The following is an 11113-nucleotide window of genomic DNA, read 5'->3' as shown; positions in this document are numbered from 1 at the left end:
CAAACGGTAAAAATGCCATGATATTCTTTGCTTTGTTTTTTTGGTAACTTTTATTATTATTTGGCGCCATGCTTTGTTTTAAAACATTTTTGTTGTTCGTTATAATTGTTTAACATCAGAGAAGTGTTGAATTTGGATAGTTTGCATCTTGAAATACATCCATCTCCAGTTAAAGTAGAACTTTGTGTGTCCCTAAATTATGAGAATTAATTTATTTACTATAGAGTTGCTCCAATTTCCTGTATTATTAATGCACATATATTTAAAAATTCTTCTTCATAGATCACTAAAAAAGCTTGTGAATCAGCAGCAGGATGACTGGGACCTATACCTCAATGCAACACTTTTTTCACTGCGATCAAAAGTGCACACCACAACAAAATTCTCACCATTTTGTTAATGTACGGAAGAGAGGCTAGATTTCCTTCTGAAGTGCCTGTTGAAATGCCGGTAGGTTTTTGTCTGTCTGGCTATTTGTCTATCAAAAAAAAAAAAAAAAAGCCTTGACACTAGGGCTAGGTGACATACCAGTGCATACTGATGTACTGTATGTACTGGTATTCAGCCTAAAAAAAATTATATATATAATATTTCAAATATGAAGTTAACTTGGGATTGCAAATGAGTACCTTTCTGTAAATGAGCATCTTTTTCGTATGTAATATTGTGTAATAGTGCATGCTGTATATTGCAAAAATCATTCTCTGATTTTACAATGTAGCTGTCTACATTAACACTCCATGAAGACTACAGTCCATTTGTTATGGAGAAAAAAAAAGCTCAAGATGGCACAAGAGAAAAGGTTGAGGAAAATATCACACAGTCACAACAGAAAATGAAAGAAGCATTTGCAAAAAGAGTTCAGAAAAAGTACAGAAATGTCGAGTTTAAAGAGGGAGATGAAGTGCTTTTGCTTAATGTGCGAAAGAGAAGTAGGAAAGGAGGAAGAATGGAGGCAGATTACACTGGACCCTACATCATTCAGGCACTTTCAGGGAAGACTGCCATTTACTAACAATTGTTCTTTGATTTAAACAGGTCATTGATGCATACCTTCACTGTATTCTGAAACAAAGCATGGTAAACATCAACAGTTTTATAAAGCAAAATTCTTTATTGTGTTTATCGGTCATTTGAACTTTTGTTAGAAATCTTTCACAATAACAACTATATAATACTGTTACAGACACCTGTGCATAAGTTGGATGCAGTAATTGGACCATCTACTGTATCTTTCATCTTGGCCAGTTCAGAGTCGTTCAAAAGGTAATTAACTAAATTGCACTTTAATTTACTATGTTATACTCGTTAATTTTAAATTTCAGTTGTGACTTAAGTGTTCTCTGCTCTTTTAAAAGATGAAGTTACCCGATTCTTCAACTTGGATTTGCCCATTCAATGTCGGATGTCACTGGATTTTAGTGGTACTTCTTTTCTTAATTCTGGATTTACTAAACTCATATTTTTTCACAGAAATTTGTTGCTATGTATATATCACAACTGAAATATACAAATAGTTTTAAGACGTCTCAGAGTAACTCGCTCATACTGTAAACTTTTGACAGATTGTCCAGATGGATGAAAAAACAGTCATTGTGATAGACCCCCTTGGGAATGAAATGCATTATGAAAGAAAAATTCTCCGTAATTGGAGGTAATGTTAACCATGGCATAGTTGTTTGTATTACTGCTTTTTGTCATACTTTTGTTTTGTTAGTTTTGAATATTTTAAAATGTTGCTAAACCAAAAATTTGGGTGATTGCACAGAAATTTTTTGAAGACAAGAAATGCCAGTGATGGGCAGTGGAGAACACAGACCATACCCCACAAACTGCAGCAGGACACCTCTAGTTGTGGAGTCCTAATTCTGAAGGTATGAACAATACTGATTTATGCACTTCAGGTGAATGTGTATATCTTAACACTTACACTGACTTTATGTAGTTTGCAGAACACTATCTAAAAGGCAGAAACATTAACCTTGTTGAAACCAACATCGAAGAGATCTCAGTTGCAAGACTTGAAATTGCAACCACACTTCTGAAATGCCAAGGTAACCATTATAAAGTATATCTAGAGAAATTTGCTTAGTCTGAATAATGTGTCTAGTGTGAGTATATCCAAGTGAAAGTGATACCAAGTCTTGCAGCAAATACAGTATGTCTAATTTTAAAAATGTTGTATTGTACTATCTTTGTTTTTATTCCAGATACTGTGGAGGATTACTGTGTTTCCTGCAATATGCTGCAATCTGATGCTGACAAAAGCATAACTGAAATGGTAAAAAGACAATGATAAACTGTACACTGAAACACTGAAATCCTACTTTTGCATTACATTATACATATTCATAAACAATCTACCTGCCTTACTAATGTGGTGTGTTTCCACTTTAAAGGTACAGTGTGACTTCTGTTCCAGATGGACACACATGGAATGTGCGACACAATTCACTGCAATTTTTAAATTTAAAAAGTGCCAGTTAAATGTTTAATTTGTACAGTAGTGAATATTTACTATAGTTTTGGTTTTACGGTGTGTGTGTGTGTGTGTGTGTGTATATATATATATATGTAATATGTACAGTATAATATGTATCATAGTTCCCTTTTGAAACCCAGCTCTATTAAAGCTTGTATTTCTTCTTGACCAAGTTTTTCTTGTGTTTCTTATTTTATGGATAAGTATTGCTTAACAATATAAAACATTGTTGGCATTTTTTTATGGTTATTTTGTCAACTTATATCCATTAAACTTTTCACACTTTTAAAACTTACTTTATACTTTAGTATTTTAAACTGTTTCAAATTAAGTATACTTATATTTCTTTATATTTTAATATATTCCTACAAAAGCATATTTTCTATATAATACATGTCTTATACATAATGTATGATTAGGATGTTTAGAGAAGTATTTCCCATTTCGAACACCATACCACTGTGTTATACTATAGGTATGTCATTCTGTCAGCGTAAATGTTCCTATCAGAACACCATACCACTGTGTACTATAGGTATGTCATTCTGTCAGCGTAAATGTTCCTATCAGAACACCATACCACTGAGTTATACTATAGGTATGTCATTCTGTCAGCGTAAATGTTCCTATCAGAACACCATACCACTGAGTTATACTATAGGTATGTCATTCTGTCAGCGTAAATGTTCCTATCAGAACACCATACCACTGTGTACTATAGGTATGTCATTCTGTCAGCGTAAATGTTCCTATCAGAACACCATACCACTGAGTTATACTATAGGTATGTCATTCTGTCAGCGTAAATGTTCCTATCAGAACACCATACCACTGTGTACTATAGGTATGTCATTCTGTCAGCGTAAATGTTCCTATCAGAACACCATACCACTGTGTTATACTGTAGGTATGTCATTCTGTCAGCGTAAATGTTCCTATCAGAATGGAATACCATTCGTAGGTATGTTGTTTTGATAAAGTAGCCTAAACCGATAGACATAGCTATCAATTTGCACTACCGGTATGCTATTCTGGCAAAGTATGCCAAAATTTCAGAATACCGGCATACCTGGATGATCCGTACGACATTGGCACGTGAATCGTGAGGGGCTCTCTCTTTTAATATGTATGAAATGGAGCAATGACATATAATATGCATACAATGTATTAATTAATAACTGTTACAGAGAAAGTTATTCTGAAAACCCAAGTGGTGTGGATTGTTCCCTGTTGTCCACTGATCAAAGCACAATTCACTAGATGTGCCTGTCTTGTCTAGTTTTAAAGTTATTAACCCATTCATGTATTGTCCCATTGCACAGTATACGGATACATTTGAACATTTAAAAATTAATCAAAATTCGTATGTAAAGCAATCTGGGAAACAAAGGGGTGTGCAACAGTTGCCCTGAGCCCAAAATACTGAACCACCATGTCATTACAGCTGAAAGGACCTATTATATTAGCTACAGTATTAACATGATTTGGCACAAATCACGAAATGTTTTGAAGCAGAAAAATAATCGGTGTGCATCGATGTCTGTGTACTGGACATCACAATTCTGTCATTAAAAACGCCCCCTTTACTTCTGTAAAGATATTAAAGCCAGAAAACTGAATATGGAATATGAGGCTAACTTAACCGCGGTGACAGGTTCCTAGTCGTTTTCTCACTACACATATGCTTCTGTTTTATCCCGTTGTAAATCATTTAATTGTTTGTTAAACAATGGCTCACCTTCTATTAAGTGTCATATGAACAGACACCTTTTTATTATTAGCTGTAAAACATACTGTAGAAACACGCTATTAAGTGGAGGCTAGACACAACAAATAATGAGTAGAAATATAAATACATAGCCCTACCACTTGACATGATGTTTTTATATTTCATTTTGACTTGCTGCCACGTACGCTTTCCACTACTATTGCATTTGAAATAGGATCAGTTATTGTTAACATTAGGTTTACATTATGAGTAACATTACAGTAATGGAACTTCAGGGAGCATTACATTACTTAGCAGCATATAATAGGTGACTTCTGAATTGTGTCACATCTGTTAGCCTCTGTAATTATTAACAGTATTTCAATTCTTTTCAGAAAACACTTGTCTAATACTCGGTCGCGAGATATTTTAGACCACGTTTTATGACCATGAAAATGTACGTCGTCAATACGTTGCCAACAAGCCTGCCTGCTTTTGTTGGCTGCAGTGCTATTGGACTTTCTTTACAGCGTTGATTTAAACTCCTCATAACCCTGCATAATTAGCATGCAGTCTTCCTCCATGAAACATGGAGATCGCGCCATGAGTCAAACGGTGCCTTACGCTGCCGAACGTGAACGCGCACAAACTCCAATGCAGTTAACACCAATTTAACAAATCAACTTCTTAACTGGCGTTGTAGTACTGATTAGCCCCGATTGAGTCAACCTGATTTTGTCAACCTCACGTTCGCAAATTACCTCCGGGTTAAGTCTGATTTGGTTAAACCCCTTTCATAGTACAGGCCACTGGTCACCTAGGTATTGCCAAGATGTTTCATAGGTTGCAAACTCGTGTTTTCTGGCCGGAAATGCGACGGGATGTCAAAGCTTATGTGAAGTCTTGTGGTGTGTGCCAACTGGTTAAGCCCAGCCAGAAGAAGCCCTCTGGCCTCTTGGTACCCATCATGGCTTCTTACCCTTGGGAGTATGTTGGTGTTGGCCCTCTTCCATGTACTGCACAGGGTAATACCCACATCTTGGTCTACTTGTTGACTACTTCACCAAGTGGGTCAAGGTCATTGCGCTCAGGGAGGCTACTGCAGCTGTGGTGGCAGACCGGTTCACGGACAACATTGTAGTTAGGTGATGCTCATGACTGTGTCCAGAGCTGTCTTGCGGAGAGCCATAATGTTCAGAAGAAACATTATGACCAACGTCGCCAACATGTGTCTTTCGGGGTGAACGATCTGGTGAAGGTCCGTAATCATCCTCGATCAGATGGGTTGGCAGTAGGGCTGTGAATCTTTGGGTAGATAGCGAATCGATTCGATTCACGATTCAGAGGTTTTTGATTCGATTCAAAAACGATTTTTGCAAATCAGAACGATTCGATTCGATTAACAATGAAATTTGATTCGATTCGATTATTAACGATTCTATTCTGTAAATTTTTGTATAGTTTATATTGTGACGTGCTCTCTGAAAAATTGCGAAATATTCATCTGTTCGTTGTATTTCCAAAGTATTTTAACTCAGATTTACAATGTCTGCAAACTGCAACGGACTTGTCAATCTTTCCATTTACTTTGTGAAAACCGAAGTAATCCCAAACCTTTGATCTCATGTTGGCTGGTGCCTTGCAAATTTCTCCTTCTTCGTTGCCCTCCATTGTGCACTGCTGCGTTTATTCAGATGACAACAAACAGGCGCGAATTGAAGATTAGCGACGTAATCCACTGCACCACTGCAGTGAGGGCGCACTTTACGTCGCAGATGCAACTAATTTAAGATTTATATTTATTTTTTTAAATTATCCATCGTATATTCATTATATAATCGCGATTCATTCGATTTTAAAATATTAAATCGATTATTGACTGAAACAAACGATTCACGATTCAAAAATCCATGTTTCAAGATCGATGCATATGCATGCGATTTGTAATCGATGCATTGAGAAAATGAATGAATCGTTACACCCCTAGTTGGCAGGTTTTGCTGCCAAGCTGGCACCTGTTTTCAGGGGTCCTTACAGGGTTGTGAAAAAGGTTTCCGAGGTAAATTATAAATTGGTTTCCTTGCATGATGGGAAGGATGCAGGAGTGTTCCACGTGGCAAACATGTGCCCTCTTCACACCTGGGAGTCAGTAATTTCTGGAAATCGTAAGGAATTACAAGCATCTGATTTGCTTTCTGATGTAAACGCCATGGGCTGCGATAATGTTTGTGACCTTTTGGAGAATGTGACTTTTTCTGCCCCACTGGTTACAAGCAAGGCGGAAGGACTAAATGTGTCTTCCACCGATTGTGAGGAGGTTGAGACCTCTGTTAATGTGGATGCGATTCCCCCTCACAATCTAGAGAGTGTCACAAGGAACTCAGATATCTGTGCTGATCGTTTCATCCCTGAGGTTGATGATGCGGACAGTATGGGTGATATTATATTTGCTGTCTCAGTGTCCTATAGGTGAGAGGGAAGGGACTGTTCCCCTTGACCCGTTGGAGGGTCACACCTTTTCCCCAAATCTGACTTCGACTGGGACACATGCTTATGACCATAGGGTAAGAACAGTGCCTAGAATTATATCACAATGGGCACAAACTCACTGGACTGATCCGTTCCACACCCAAAGGAGAGAGATTGACTATTTTTTTTAATTTCCCTTTATTTTATTTATTTATTTTTCCTCTTTCCTCAAATGTCAGGTTGTGAAGGTTCCAAGACATATTTTTTTTGTTTTGTCATGTTTTTGCTGTACTATATTAAGGTAGTGACAATGTAATTTGATGGTTTTTGTTTTGTTATTAGATGGTTCTGATGTCTGAATGGTCGAAATGTATTTGGTGCATATACTTTGTATCTGAAGATCTGTTTGGTGAGATGTTACGTTTTTTTTTTTTTGGATTATTTGGACGCACTGTAATGTATGATGGTGTGCTTACCCTGTCATCATGTATGATATTGCTTTTCCCTGATGTTTTTAAAAAAAAATATTTTACTCCTTTTTATGTATAGGAGGGTGTTTTTTTTGTGCTTGGGTTCATTTATTGGGTTGATTTATTGTGAGTTATTGTGGTGGTTAGGCTGAAACCATGTATGGTTTCCTCATGTCGTGGTGCCTTTTGGCTTGGTGATCTCCCCCTGTATTTTCTTTCGCCCATTGGCATGTTTCTGTATGTCATGTTTTTTTTTTTTTGTTTCTCGGGCTGAGGACAGGCCTTTTTCTTATCGGGGGGGAATATGTGATGAACATGATGACGTAGGGGTTACGTGAGAGAGAGGGGAGAGGAAATGGAAGATGGAAAAGAAGCCACGTGTGTACGGTGCTCTGTGCGTTAAACCGATCTCGCTGATGGTTCCCTGAAACTGTGTCCGTTCTTTTATTTATGTAATACGGACACCTCCGTGACGACCCTGCCGGGTAGTGTGTGATGCTGAAATAGTCTTTACGGAGCAGGATAAGTTTGTTTGTTGTTGTTTGCATTAATAATAATAACAATAATAATAATATATTTTATTTGTAATGCACTTTACATTTGAAGCAAATCTCAAAGTGCTACAAAATAAAAATGTCATCATTAAAACTACATAAATCTCCTTTAAAGAATGCCATTGTAATACAAATGTACACATATTATTGTGTATTACATACAGTGGGTTAAATTATTATTTGATCCCCTGCTAAACTTGTAATTTGCCTAATTACAAATAAATTAACGCTTTGTAATTTTTTAGGTAGGTTTATTTTAATGGAGAAAGACAGAATATCAACCAATGGATGGATGGAAGGATGTTCTAGTGTTTCGGCAGTTTTTGTATTTTTTATTTAAAAAGAAAACCACATAACAGTAAAACTAAATCTTGAGAAAACTAAATTCCTTACTATGTTATTGCCAATAAACTCAACACATTCCATAGCTGCTGATCCTTTACACAAAACTTTCAGCTTGTGCATGTTTTTCAAATGTCTTGGCTGATCTGTGGAGAACACAAAATAATATATGGTGGATTTAAAAAAAAAATACAAAATAATAAATCAATGACACAATTGATGAAAAGATAGGATTAAAAGTTCACATATAAACCATTATTTAAATGAATACCGAGATCTGCATTGCAGGCCTAAGACCCAGGGTAGACAGTTTGTGCTTAATCTTCTGTTTCTTAAATTCCATGTGGAATGAGGACTTACACCGAAGGTTGACTTCAAGTTCTGCTACGTGTGCAAGATAAAATAGACAAAAGCAGGTTACAAAATCTGAGCCACGATTCTATCCATCTACACTCACCTAAAGGATTATTAGGAACACCTGTTCAATTTCTCATTAATGCAATTATCTAATCAACCAATCACATGGCAGTTGCTTCAATGCATTTAGGAGTGTGGTCCTGGTCAAGACAATCTCCTGAACTCCAAACTGAATGTCAGAATGGAAAAGAAAGGTGATTTAAGCAATTTTGAGCGTGGCATGGTTGTTGGTGCCAGACGGGCCGGTTTGAGTATTTCACAATCTGCTCAGTTACTGGGATTTTCACGCATAACCATTTCTAGGGTTTACAAAGAATGGTGTGCAAAGGGAAAAACATCCAGTATGCGGCAGTCCTGTGGGCGAAAATGCCTTGTTGATGCTAGAGGTCAGAGGAGAATGGCCCGACTGATTCAAGCTGATAGAAGAGCAACTTTGACTGAAATAACCACTCGTTACAACCGAGGTATGCAGCAAAGCATTTGTGAAGCCACAACACGCACAACCTTGAGGCGGATGGGCTACAACAGCAGAAGACCCCACCGGGTACCACTCATCTCCACTACAAATAGGAAAAAGAGGCTACAATTTGCACGAGCTCACCCAAATTGGACAGTTGAAGACTGGAAATATGTTGCCTGGTCTGATGAGTCTCGATTTCTGTTGAGACATTCAAATGATCAGAATTTGGCGTAAACAGAATGAGAACATGGATCCATCATGCCTTGTTACCACTGTGCAGGCTGGTGGTGGTGGTGTAATGGTGTGGGGGATGTTTTCTTGGCACACTTTAGGCCCCTTAGTGCCAATTAGGCATCGTTTAAATGCGACGGCCTACCTGAGCATTGTTTCTGACCATGTCCATCCCTTTATGACCACCATGTACCCATCCTCTGATGGCTACTTCCAGCAGGATAATGCACCATGTCACAAAGCTCGAATCATTTCAAATTGGTTTCTTAAACATGACAATGAGTTCACTGTACTACAATGGCACCCACAGTCACCAGATCTCAACCCAATACAGCATCTTTGGGATGTGGTGGAACGGGAGCTTCGTGCCCTGGATGTGCATCCCACAAATCTCCATCAACTGCAAGATGCTATCCTATCAATATGGGCCAACATTTCTAAAGAATGCTTTCAGCCCCTTGTTGAATCAATGTCACGTAGAATTAAGGCAGTTCTGAAGGCGAAAGGGGGTCAAACACCGTATTAGTATGGTGTTCCTAATAATCCTTTAGGTGAGTGTATACTACTAACTACATACCCATTTCTCAATGTCTGTTGTCATGCCATACCAATAGAACATTGAACACATGGCAGTTCGAGTTTTCATAATACCAGTGTGTCCTCCAATTGGTGAGGCATGAAATTCCTTAAAAAGATGCATGGCCTCCTCCTTTGTCTTGATTACTCTTCGTCGACTTGCACCCTTGCAACTTGCATCGAAGAATAGTTTCCCATCTTTATAAAATTAATTAAAATATTATTATACTAATAGCATTGTGATCATCATAGCAATTAATTTTGAATGTTAAATACTTACCATGAATACTGAATTTAGAAGAGTATTTTCTAAGGCTTTGCCTTTGTCCTTTATTCAGTGCTGGTGGGTATGACGCCTTAGAAAGGTAATCGAAAATCTCCTCCCACTTTTTCTCCATGGTTGTGGATATGCACTACAAATAAACAATTTTAGTGATGAAAAGTAATTTTAAAGTTAAACATTAATTGACAAATCAACTAACTGGATACTATTGAGGGCTTGTAAATGACCTTACTCCACTTACAAGAAATAACTACAGAAAACTGCAGAATAACTACGCTTTCATAAAGTACAGCTGCCTTTTTTAAACGAACTACACTGCAACTTAAGTTATACAACAGATGCACTAACAATATGCAATTACCATTACGGAGCCCACCTGGGTCCAGGTGAGAAATAAAATTAATCCGTGCTCACGGTTTACAAATCGTTCCCACGGTTTTGCAATCCGTGCCCTACTTGTTGTGCTAACTGATTTTCCTTTGTACTAGTTTTTACAGTACTGGGATTAGTGCTACAATTTAAAGTAAGCGTAAAGCTCTGGAATGTTAACACTGTGTTAACACTTTGACGGAGATTACATACACATGACATGTGCATGTACAGTCGTGCAGTAAATGGAAGTTTCCAGAGACAGTTTGTCTAACATGAAAACCTGGGAAGCTAACGGTAACTGTGTGGGTAAGGGTTTCTAAAACGTGCGCACGGATTGCTAAATCGTGCACGGGAACGTATTTATAAACCGTGTGAACGGATTATGAATTCATTTCTCACCTGGACCCAGGCGAGCTCCGTAATTGCTCACCTTCAATCAGTGGTATGCTAAATTTATGCAATCACGCAGAATAAAGCCTATTTCTGTTGTACGCATGCGCATTTGTGTTGAACGCATGCGCATTAACCCAGGGTATGCCATTCTGGTAGGTATGTTGTTCTGCCAGAACACCTGTTTGTAACTCGTCAATGTGCACAAGTTGACGCTCAAGCAAAAGACCCGATTTTTCCTAATGATGTTTCCTTTAAAATTCCTTGTGTAAATCGCCGCTTGTAAGTCGTCAAATTCCCTTAGTCGTCACCTAAATCCCGGTCCCGAACAACACAAATGAATGGATTTTCCTACCTGT

At 37.8% G+C, this 11113-nt stretch overlaps 2 long non-coding RNA genes across 2 annotated transcripts; one reads left to right on the top strand and one right to left on the bottom strand.

Moving 5' to 3' along the window:
* Nucleotides 1–1350: 1350 nt before the first annotated feature.
* Nucleotides 1351–2551, top strand: LOC140578708 (uncharacterized). The gene is made up of 6 exons (XR_011982972.1): nucleotides 1351–1424; nucleotides 1566–1654; nucleotides 1769–1874; nucleotides 1946–2054; nucleotides 2211–2281; nucleotides 2400–2551. It is a non-coding gene; the product is annotated as an uncharacterized lncRNA (long non-coding RNA).
* Nucleotides 2552–9714: 7163 nt separating this feature from the next.
* LOC111851581 (uncharacterized) lies at nucleotides 9715–10852 on the bottom strand. Its single transcript, XR_002840049.2, has 3 exons — nucleotides 10764–10852; nucleotides 9990–10122; nucleotides 9715–9907 (listed from the first exon to the last, which is right to left on the bottom strand). It is a non-coding gene; the product is annotated as an uncharacterized lncRNA (long non-coding RNA).
* Nucleotides 10853–11113: the final 261 nt, after the last annotated feature.

Source organism: Paramormyrops kingsleyae, chromosome 1, assembly GCF_048594095.1.
Source record: "Paramormyrops kingsleyae isolate MSU_618 chromosome 1, PKINGS_0.4, whole genome shotgun sequence".
Lineage (NCBI taxonomy): Eukaryota > Metazoa > Chordata > Actinopteri > Osteoglossiformes > Mormyridae > Paramormyrops > Paramormyrops kingsleyae.
Note: the sequence above shows the minus strand (reverse complement) of the source record. Positions and strands in the feature narration are given on the sequence as shown.